Genomic DNA, 12,215 nt, shown 5'->3' on the forward strand with positions numbered 1-12,215 from the left:
CTCATTTATTAAACGGGTGAAACGACACGACATGTGTAACCCGTTTAATAAACGAGTCGTGTTAGACACACCAAACACGACCTGCTTAAAGACCTGTTTAACATGATTACCCGTTTAACATGTTTAACCTTTTTAAGATGTTTACCCACTTAACCTATTTAAGGTGGTCAATGATTAAAATACTAACAAACATTACTAGAAATTTTGTACTCTTAGTCCAAAAGAGAGATTAAAAGCAAAAGATAAGTTATAAGTTATTAATTATTACAAACCCAAATAAAAAAATTTAATAGAAATGTCTTAAAGAAACTGAGTCTTGAACCCCTGGATTTTAATATTTGGTTACACTTGCACTTGCACATTTACATTTATATTTTGATCCACTTCAAGGTCAATCAAATTAAGATCAACTTCAAGGTCAATCAAATCAAAATCATCTTCTGATCCACTTTCATCAAGTCTCATGGCAAAATCCATCTAAATATTACCCAAAAAATAATAATAATAATAAATCAGACATATATAATAAAGAGGACATAGAATTACTATAAAGTTAGCATAATTTGTAAAGAATCCGTCCAATATTTTTATAAGCAAAAGGGAAACTAATTAAGGATCAAAAATAGCTTTCTAGGCTGCATTGTCCATCATTTAACAATTGAATGCACAATTGTTCAGAGCCTAGTGCATATTTCATCATCTACTATTAACACTCATTCAAATAAAAAGAATTTGAAATAAATTAAATTAAATTAATGAAACAACATAAACAAGTTAATCACCAAAAGAATAAAAATTTTGTTTTACTTCAAGGGGTCCTCAGGAAAAAGAAAAAATGCTTGCAATTGTCATCAGATTAGACAATCAGGTCTCAAAGATTCATGCCATCACAGGAGCCCCAATCTCAAAAAAAAATTACTAGAATTTTTCAAAAAAAATTCTAAGGGGACAGAGTTGCTAACTTATAGACACTATGGAACAACCTGCTTTTGGGAAGGTGTTATACTTCTATAACTATATAAATAAATATAGAAAGCAAATATAACAAGTGCTGAAGTGCGTGATTTTCGTCATCATGTAACACAAGTTCTTTTTTCTTTTTTGTCTCGACTAGGCTTGATTGAATCTGATCAATCTAACATAATTAATTTTATAAAAATGAGATGATTGAAAATTTTTAAATTTATAAAACCTAAAATCTGGAAGAAAAAAAACCAAAACAAAAACTGGAAAAGATTTATGATCTACAGAAAATGAAAAAGGAAAAAAAAAAAAATTAAAGAAAACTTGTTTCAAAGTAGATCTGAAAGAGGAAAGATAAAAAAAATTCGAACTAGTGTTGTTTCAAAGTAGATCTAAAAAAGAGGAAAGACAAAAAAATTAGAAAAAACTTACTTCGATTGTTCGTGGTTTGTGTTCCTCTATTCTTCTGGACACTCGAAGTGTAGTCAGTAGTGATCGTGGTCACTCAAAGTGTGATCTTGTTTACTGGTTAAAGATGAGAGAGAGAGGGGGGAAAGTGGAGAGAGAGAGGAGAGAGAAGGGAAGAGAAGAGAATATCTTAAGTCTGAACAAGAGGCTAAAACGTATAGTTTGTATATTAGGGTTTGTAATGTAAACATGAAATGGCCAAAATGTCCCCTACTAATCAGGTCAAAACAGGTAATGGGTTAGACGGGTTTATAGGTGGCACATTTAATTAAAAGGGCATAAACAGGTTACACGGGTTGAACCTCAAAACTTGAACACAACACGTTTAACTAAACGGGTTAATCGTGTCAACCCGTTTACGACACGAACCCATTTATAGTAAACCCATTACCCTTTAAACTCGTGTCGTTTTAGCGGGTTGTGTCGAACTTTGCCACCTCTAGGACTCTACTCACCCAGATGGTCCCTGACAACATCCACATACTAAGGGCACCTTTAACCCAATGGCCATAACAAAAGGGTAATTCACTCCCGTAGACAGTCCCTGACCACTCTCAACAAACTCATCATTGGGTAAGTCCCTGACTACCGCTCCGACTAGTTTAATCCCTTCAATTAGATACTAAATACATTTAAATAATTCTTACTCATAATATCATGAGTTTATCAAACACATTAATTAATAATTAATTAATAAATACCAACATACCAGTACCAACTCATAGTACTAATTACAATAAGTTGCAAACCTATACTCTAAATTTTAACCTCAATATCACTCAAATTGTTCTACCATTAACAGTACTCACCTCCCTCAATACTGATTCCTATTATATTCTGCCAAAACTGATTCTCCTCCATTCTGTACCCAATTGACAAAACATACAATATATATATAATACTTTGTATACAAGTGAACCCAAATCCACCTTCTGTAAAGGAAACAAACACAAAAGACGAAATAATCAAATGAGCACTCCCTGTGACGCACACCAAAGAATTTTGGTTAAATGATCTACTAGTGGGTCCTGCCATCATCACTACCCTTTTTCTTTTCTTTTGCATTCGGCACCGTTTCTCACCACGTTTAACATATATATACTGTATAAATAATATCTCAGCCATCACCCATCACATACAACCCTTGTGATCAAAGTAAAGGAAAAATAATCAAAGGCAGAGGGATAAGGCTTTGACACAATAATCCATACATTACTAAGTACCAATAAAGCCTAATTGTTTTTGGTAAAACAATCACATTCAGTGGTCCCCGCCACTATCCTTGTTTCATTCCAAATCTACTCCCTCCTTTCATGGATTCTGCTCCCCTCTTTTCGTTGTTCTTTTATTACACTTATATCATCTTCCATCATCAAATACATGGCTTCCATCATTGCCAATAGATATATACTTACATATCTAAAATTCAATAATGAAACTTCATCAAAACCCACTAACTTAATAAATAAATAAACAAATAAAACTAATTTACTAACTAAAGAACAATATATCAATAACTCAAAATCAATCATTAGTAATCTAAGCTAAACTAAAATCGAATTAACTAGGTATTTTGCACATATTTTGCACCCAAAAGCATGAACCTTTGATAACATATATCTCCTCACTTCTAGAATGGCTTCTGTCTCCAACAATAAATATGTTGTTAGAGTGTTTCTAAAGTTCATCATATTGCTTTATTTAAGGTGGAGAAATCTTCAGTTGAGGTGGAGCTATAAAAAGATCCTTGTTCGAGGTGGAGCTATGGAAAAGTACATGAAGATTGAATTTTGAGCCAAGGTGGAGATTATTGGGTTTATGGCTCAAATTTTGTGTGCAGAAAATTAGTTTCCTTTTTCGTTTTAGAAGGCTAAAATTTATAGAGGAAAGTATATCCCATTATGTTTCTATTTTAAAGTTTTGATCATTATGGTAACTTCTTGTAGGCAAGTTGAGGAATACTTGTCCAACAAGGAATTGGGTTTGACAACTCTATAAATAGAGATGGGTATGAGAGGTTTAGAAAGAAAGAGAAGAGAGAAAAGATGTAAAGAGTTTAAGGGTGAGTGTTGTGAGGAGAAGGGAGAGTATATGAAATTCCTGAGTGTATACATGTAGCCTCAAAAGAAATGATGAGTGAGTGAGTGGGGTTTTGACATGTGGTTGTATATTCTCTTCCTTGATTCATAATAGTGAAATCTCTCTCTCCAATGGACGTAACCCTAGAGTTGGGTGGACCATGTAAAATATTATGTTGTGCATTGATGTGTATAATTGTTATCTTCATATATGTTTGTGTTGATGTGATATATATGATGATGTTTCTGCTGTGTATAATGAAGGAGGGATTTTACTCTCAACAACAGCTGACCGTTGAGTGGGTTGGAGAGAGTTAATTATCCCCAACATATGTATACTTTGTCTTTCACCAATCATGATTAAATAATCAATTTTTGACAACAAAAAGAAATAATGAAATAAATATAAATTATAATCAATCAATAACTCCTTGTATAATCTCCATATCTTCAATTAAAAATAAATATCATGAGTTCTACAGTTTAATCATACATAATAATATAACAATTAAGACATAAATAAATACAGAGTTACAAGCAAGAATTAACTTGCCTGAATTGCAATCACAACTTGAGTTATTCTTCTCTTCACAACAACGAACGTATAAAAATCCTCGGGATAACAACGTAGGTAGAAAAGAAATACACAACTAAGTCTAGATATATACATATATATATCCAGTGGTTGAGCTCAATAAGAACTCTTTTAGATTTCAAATAAACTATATGATAACTCTACTACCTCATTTTAAATACAATCACTTATCAAAATAATAATTAAAGATAATGCCTAAATACTAATATACGTCTATATATTTATGGGGTTTTACACTTTAACTCAAGTGACACCATTATTAGGGCTATAAATGAATCGAATCGAGTTGAACTTGAGTGTGTTTGAGTTTGACTCGTCGTTCATGGATTCAACTTTAAATCATGACAAAATTGTAAAGTTGAGTCTTGGCTCAACATCTCATTATCTTGAAAAGCTCTGATTTGGCTCGTTTTATAGCAAAAGTCGTGCTCGTGTTCAAACAAATTTTTGGTTCGTTCATGAACTTGTATAAGCCTTCCACAATCTCATATTCATGATTGTACACGAGCCTACAAACTCATATTCATGATTGTAAACGAGCTTAACCAAGCACGGACCTGGTTAAGAACCAGTGGGCGGATGCCCCCACTGGATTTTTTCCTATTTGCATTAGTAGCAATAATTTTTGTTCAAATTTTGAAACTCCCCCACTCAATTTGTAATTTTTTTAAAAATGCCCTCTCTTAATTGATAAAAATACCACACTTAACATTCTTACCCCTGCTGATTTTTTGGATCCAAAAAATAAGTATATTTTTTTCACTCTTTATCGCCCACCACATTCATGATTCTCTCTCACACACTTTAATATTCCCACTCAATTTTTTTAAAATACCCATTAATAAATTCTTGCATTTTAGATCCATAAGAAAGTAAAGTAAATCTGCTTTCTTGTTTCTTTCCATCCCACATCCATGATAATCTAGAAAAGTACGGACACGGTTAAAATATCAAAGAATCGGAATCAGACAAACCACAAAAAATTAAAATTTTATATTTATTATTTTATTTAAAAAATTATCTTCAATATTTTTAATTTTTCAACAACGTCCAGGCACGGACCCAACATGGGACCAGTGGGAGCTGATGCCCCCTACTGGATTTTTTATATTTTTCTTTTATACCTCATTTTTATAAAAAATTATGAAGATACCCCCACTAAAATTACAATTTGCTTCCACTAGATTCAATTTTTTTATTTATTTTATAATTCAAATTTTTAAGAATTTATGAAGATGCCCCACTAAAATTAAAATTTGCCCCAGTAATTTTTTATTTTATTTATTTATTTATTTATTTGCATTTTATACTTTAAATTTTTAAAAATTTATAAAGAAAACCACATTGAAATTACAAAAATGGACTCACTATATAATTTTTCCCCTATAAATTAAAAGGCCACCCCCCTCACAAAATTTTCTAGGTCCGTCACTGAGCTTAACTCAATATTGTTTGGAGACCCATTTACCAAAAGGGTTTAGAAAATTGAGTTAACCTTTGACTTGTTTGTGGATGGAGGGTGCAGATCAAAATTTTAAGACGCACTTGTTTCACAATGGGACATTTTTGTGTTTCTCCATTAATATGATTTTCCCCCATTAAAAAAAATTATCTGAATATACAAATTTATTTTTTATTATATCATTAAATTATATATATATGAAGATAGAAATGCCTTTTTATTACTTCCGAATTCCATTTATTTATGCTATGTTCGGCAGGAAGGAAAAAAGAGGGGTGGAAGGAAAAGAGGAAGGAAGGAAAAGATTTTCTTGGTTCGATAGAGATGATATAAGAAAAGAAAGGATAATAGGAAGGATGAGTCCTCTCTTTCACAAATTTTCATCCGCCTAAATATGGATGGAAGATAGGAAAGAAGACATGTGAGCCTATTATAAAAGTTTTAAATTACTAAATCACCCTTTATAAATATTTAATAAATTCCATAAATAAAGTAAGGGATTGGTTTGATGGTAAAAATAACTTAAAATTTTATCTTTCCTTTTATGATCAAATTAAATTGTCAGTTTTTTCCATTCTCTTCCATCCAACCGAACAAAAAAAGGAAAATATTTTAATCTCTTCCAGATGTCTCAGTCATCCTTTCTTCTCTCCCTTCCATTCAATTTTTTTTTTTTCCCTTCCTACCAAACGGAGCATTAGGTAAAATAGAATTCCCTCGATCTTTAAATATGAAGATCTATTTTTCCATAATCCATAATTAATAAGAATTTTACACATATACAGCTCAATGTATTATTCTTTTTGTGGATACTTTTCTAATTAAGCTCTTAAGTTACTCATTTAACACATTTTTTAATTATTATTTTTTGTTTATCCTAACAAGAAACTCATGCACCTGCCTTTAAAAAAATAATAATAATAATAAATAACTCATACATCTACTTTGTCTCTGAGATAAATATCTTATTTGTTCATAAAACGTTCAAATTATAAGTTAGATTAATTAACATATCACATACAAAGTCAGGAGTGTGATTCTAAAGTGAGATCTCAAAAACTTATCTCCTGAATCACTGGCATGCTCAATTCCTAGTAGGATAATAATGATACAAATTCTAAAGTAAAAAACGAAAATAAAATAAAATAAAATTATATATAGCAAACAAATGCATAACTTTATAACATATGTGCACATTAACTCAAAATTTTGTACCCGTCGCAGGTCACGGGGTGGGTAAGGGTTCAGTATACATTTCTTATGGGGCCCGCCCCGCCCCGCTAAGCATATAACTATATTTAATATATATATATATATATATATATATATATATATATATATATATATATAATATTAATAACTTATTTTAGCGGCTTACCTAGTTTCCCATCTCTTACAATCCTAATTTGGGATGTAAACTTGATATTAAATTTACTTTTGTTTTGGTTATAGTAGAAGTTGGAGTTTAGAACTTCTTGTGATTTGGTTATATTAAACTTTTATTTTTGTTTATTATGTTCTCTAAATTATGTTATGTGCATGTTATTTTTTTATTTTTGTTGGGTACATAATTTCATTTATGTTGTGCTATTCCCCGGCATTCCACATTTAAATAGCAAGAGCTTAAGTTCCAAAAAGTGGGAGGAAAAAATTTGTTAGCGGGGTGGGCACGGGAGCACAATATTTCCCAACGGGGCGGGGTTGGACATGAAAATCCAACCCGTCGTGGGTCTCGGGGCGAGTATGGTGTAACGACCCAGTCATTTGCCTCCCTTTCCTTTTTCTTGAAATTTTACGAATGAATTTTTTTCGTTTAATTTTCTTTTCTGAGCTCTGTTTCGTGTCGCTTAGTGTCATCTCAAGTGCTCGGAATTGGTTTCTGAGACTCTTTCATGTGAATTGACAACTTCCTTTGAGGACCGAGTTATTTTCACATTTTCACTTTTCGGACATTATGCGCATTTCGTCCTTTTCCCTGTTTCGTCTTTTTCCCTATTCTGTCTTTTCCCCGTTTGTCACATTGTTGGCACAGCCTCACTTCTCATGCTCGGAGTTGGTTCTTGACTTCACGTGCTTTCATCTTGAGTCTTGAAATACGTATCTTCACTTTTGTAAGAAAGTACTCTAGTTGCTCCCGATATCCATAAAGGCGTGGATGCACAATTCTTCAGAATCTTTTTCTTTTCTTGGGGTGTTTTTCGTAAATATCTTTTGAAGATATTTTATTTCAGAAGTGTCTAAGAAAATAGATATTTTCATTCTGGGGCAGTTTAACAGTTAACCCTTTTTTTAGGGGCCATTGTGCAATTAACGAAAGTTATTACAAAATATCTCGTCTGGAGTCTAGATCCTCGTACGGGATTCATTTTCACTTTTCCTTGACTCGTAAATTCATAGAATTTCCTTCTGGTTGTTTTTCTCCAATTTCATAATTTCTGGACCCGGTTGCCGCCAAACTTGTTTGAGGCATAACTTTCTGCTCGGGACTCAGTTTTTGATGCCGTTTCTTCTTTTATTCATATTTTCTCATTTTAAATCTTTTTTGTTCACAGAGTTTTTTCATTTGAGTGCGTTTGCTCAAATTCCACTTTTCCAGACCTGGCGAGGCCCGTTTGGGGCACTTTTTGAGATTTCTATAAAAGGGGGGTGAAATATTTTATTTTTCATCTTCCCCACTGTCCTTGCATGACCTGAAGCAGCCATGGATGCCCATGGAGCTGCCACCTTCTCTCCCCTCCTTTGATTTACTTTTCCTAAGTAAAAAGTCTTCGGCCTTCACGGTTTTTGTTCCCCTCGACGTGTTCTACCATTCCCCCTTATTAGAATTCATTTTTGACCATTTCTTGAGTTTGGGTTTGAGGTTAAGTTGTGATTTTCATGGGGCTTCCTTCGGATTCATGTAGATCGTGTTATCCCCGACAAAACCCTTTGGTTTCGGCAGATTCGCATAACTTTTTTTTCGGTGGGCCTTTAAGGTTTTCATCTCAAATTGAGGTAGGGGGTGTTATAGGTTTAATTATTATTATATAACATGTTATTGATGCTTGTACAACTTGTTTACATGCTTAAATATGAAATTTAGAGATTTTATTATTTAATTTTCTTGTGAAGGATTTAATTTTTCCGGTTGTCCATAGCTTTGTTTAATCATGTGGCATGATAGAATATTACCCCTTGATATGTTGATTAACATATATTAAATTGAGAGAAATTGGACAAGTAACGAAGATTTTATTTAATATTTTACTAGAATAAAATATTAATTTATATGGCCTTAACTAGCTTGAAATCGATGTGTGTTAGCATATTATATTAGGCCCTAGCATACTCTTCAACATAGATTAAATTGAGAGTAATCGGAGAAGTTTTGAAATCTGGTAATATTTAATTAATTAGATTAATTAATTTATTCCGGGTGTACTATTCACCCCATTGGAATTCCGACTTGACATTCTTGATATGCATGCTATATGGTTTCACATATATTAAATCTAAATTGTTTGGTTAGGTTTTGAAATCTATCATATATTATTTTTCTAGTATTAAAGTTTAATGCTCATGGCCATTCATTGCATGGAATTCACTTGTGTCGTGTTTTTAAATGATGTCATGGTATGTTGTATAACATATTTAAATTTGAGATCATTTGGATGAATTTCAAAACTTAGAGATTTTAATTAAGTGTAATAATTAAAATCCATTCAATAGCTCATTGGTCTTGATTAAGTTTCTAACTTAGAATTCATGCTTTCGTGACAAATTCCTTCACATGTATCAAATTGAGAATAATCGGATAAGTTTGAAACTTATATTCATTTACTTCCTTTGTATGGAACTTAATTCACATGGTTATGTCTTGCATGAAATGGACTTGTAACTTGACATTGAACTTGACCTTGATATGATCCTTAACACACCTTGTTCATAGAACATTTGGACTTGCCTCGTAATCGTGATAATTTAGTCCCTTAGGTTGATTAAATTTTCCTTTTTATGCTTCCATCGGTTTAATCATGACCCCTTGTATCTAGTTTCATTAATGTACTTAATGAACATGCACACTTGTCTTGGAATGATTTAAGTACTCATATGTTGCTTAGAAAGTAATTGAATTATGTATCTTATACTTGGGGTATATTTACTTCAATGAACTACATGTGCTATATATCTTGGATGTTGTCTATATAGTTGCATACTATGATTTCTTGTCATCTCACATGCCATGATAGTTGATGAACTAGGGGCATGACTTGCGTGTTCCAAAATCTTGGTTGTGCATGAAACGTGGTTAATGTATTTATTGTATTTGATACAATCTTGACTTGCACAACTTGTTGATTTTGGAACTTGGGATATCAATCAAGAATAGGGGAAGGTACCCTTGGGTTGATAATCCCTAAAGTGATCCCAAGAATAGGGGAAGGTACCCTTGGGTTGATAGTCCCTAAAGTGATCCCAAGAATAGGTGAAGGTGCCCTTGGGTTAGTAACCCTAAAGTGATCCCAAGAGTACGGTTTTAATCCGGGCGATATCCAAGTTTCCACATTGTTTGATTTCATTCTTTAAATTTCAAGTTGCTATTCTTTGAAGATTTAAACTTTTCGTGTATGTGAAATGCTCCAATCATGCCAATTGCATTTATAATGTAATTTTTGCTAACTTATATCCGAATATACTTCTTGTCATGTTAAATAGTATGTTCCAATCATGTAAAGTGCCTTGACAATGTGAACTTGTATTCTAGTAACTCCTTGTCGTGTTGTATGGATTATTCCAAACTTTGCCTAATTGCATTGATAATGTAATTCTTGTTAACTTGTATTCAAGCATCATTCTTGTCATGTTCTTTGAATTATCCAAATCTTGATTCGTTTCATACGTGTTTAAGTATCATGATTCTTGTTGATTATTACTCTAGGGTAGCTTAGGATGCTCCCTGAGGCTCATTGTGACATAGACGTTAGGTGACATGAGCCCCTCTGACATGTTTCACCTTAAGGTGATAAAATTGTAAAATGCTAGGTCGATGCATGCTCATCTCCTATGAGTAGCTTTATGTTGCTCACACCTACGTTACTGGGGCATATTTCAGGTACAGGACTCAAGACTTGAAGGTTCCATTGCCTTGGATGATTTGTAGCTTCTCATGACAAAACTTGTATTCTTTGATTCTATGTATGTAAAGTGTGCATAAGTACACTCTTTTCATTGTATTCAACATGTATAAGATGAGACCGGTGGCCAATAACATGTATTATGTATTCTATGCACTTTACTTTCAAAGTTATTATGAAAACATTTAAAATTCACAAGTCTTTTCTTCATAACTTTTGCATTGGGCATGGTAATTCCACTCTTTCTTTTTCATAGGGATTCTATAATCATGTATGAGGTGTGGCCAAGGGCCAAACACCATTTAGTGTTCATTTTTGCATTTTAGTTCACATATTGCATATTGGGCTAAAACAGTAGAATCCGAGCCTTTAAGGGTTTATTTTCAAATCGGGCGGTGCAAAGTGTGTTCCGGCACGTCCACTAGGTCTCATTTATCTTGTATGAAGTGTGGCCAAGGGCCAAACGGTCATTTGAAACCATTTCCTAATTTTGGTTTCCATATTTTCCATTTCAAGTTCATTTTCGCCTTTTTGGCCGTTGGAGGGTCAGATTTTGACTCGGCCATTTCCGGGAGCTGCGGATCATTCCCGCGCGCTAAAAATCACTATTTACATCTGCGTGCATAATCGTTTCCGGGAAAAACCTCTTCCTTGGCAATTTGAGCCTCCTAGGGATTCATTTTGCATTTTTTCTTCATAATCTGGCTTAGGGGCACTTTGGATTTTCCTTCGGGAAATAAATTCCGTTCTTCTCATGGTCACTTAGAAAACGTGATTTTTTTTTGGGGGGGGGGGGGTTCTTTTTCGTGTTTTTCCAGAAAATGTTGTCTTGGTGCCGAAAATCGATCGCAAAGTTCAGCTTTCTGTTTTTTTTTTAGCAGCTTTTTGGACTTCCATGACCAGATTTCATGGAGGGGCATTTCGGGCATTCTACATTGCATTTTTTTTTAATTCTCTCGTAAGTCACGTAGAAAATTCAATTTTAAGGGGGGTTTCTTCTTTGTGTTTTTCCAGAAAAATTCATCTTCTAACCCGCTTTTGCTCTCAATTGCAGACAGTCACTGTAGCAACTTTTAACCCTCTTGTTCAATTCTGATCTAGGGGCATTTTGGGGATTTCACAGTGAGTTTTTTTCGATTCCATTCGCGAGAATCGAGTAGAAAACTCGATTTTAGGGGGTGTTTTTTCTTCGTGTTTTTCCAGAAAAATTCGTTTCGGCCTCCGTTTCAAGCCTCAGTTCTAAAACCTCACTTTTTTTTTTTCTTGCTGTCAGCTGGTGCATGCCATTGGGCACCAGTGGGCTCATGCATGGGCGCCGTGTGCGCCATGGCCTTTGTCGGGCCGCCGCGACGTCTCAACTTCAAACTCTCGTTTCTCCCTTGTCCGGACTCCAAATCGAGTGAACTTTTTTTTGACCTAGACTAATTTTTTGCTGTCTTTCCAACGGTGTACTCGGTTGCACCCGGATCTTCCTGAATAATTACTAGTTACCCTTTTAGCCTTAAGTGCTCGTTTTTCTTCGTCAGGCCGTTTCT

At 33.7% G+C, this 12,215-nt stretch overlaps 2 non-coding genes across 2 annotated transcripts; both read right to left on the reverse strand.

Annotated features, from left to right (window-relative positions):
* Positions 1-613: 613 nt before the first annotated feature.
* Positions 614-704, reverse strand: LOC132310962 (small nucleolar RNA snoR118). The gene has a single exon (XR_009482789.1). It is a non-coding gene; the product is annotated as a small nucleolar RNA snoR118 (small nucleolar RNA).
* A 111-nt stretch (positions 705-815) lies between these two features.
* Positions 816-895, reverse strand: LOC132310920 (small nucleolar RNA R66). Its single transcript, XR_009482751.1, has one exon. It is a non-coding gene; the product is annotated as a small nucleolar RNA R66 (small nucleolar RNA).
* Positions 896-12,215: the final 11,320 nt, after the last annotated feature.

This window comes from Cornus florida, unplaced genomic scaffold (assembly GCF_030987335.1).
Source record: "Cornus florida cultivar Cherokee Brave unplaced genomic scaffold, ASM3098733v1 CherokeeBrave_3.0.0_Hap2_Chr05, whole genome shotgun sequence".
NCBI lineage: Eukaryota > Viridiplantae > Streptophyta > Magnoliopsida > Cornales > Cornaceae > Cornus > Cornus florida.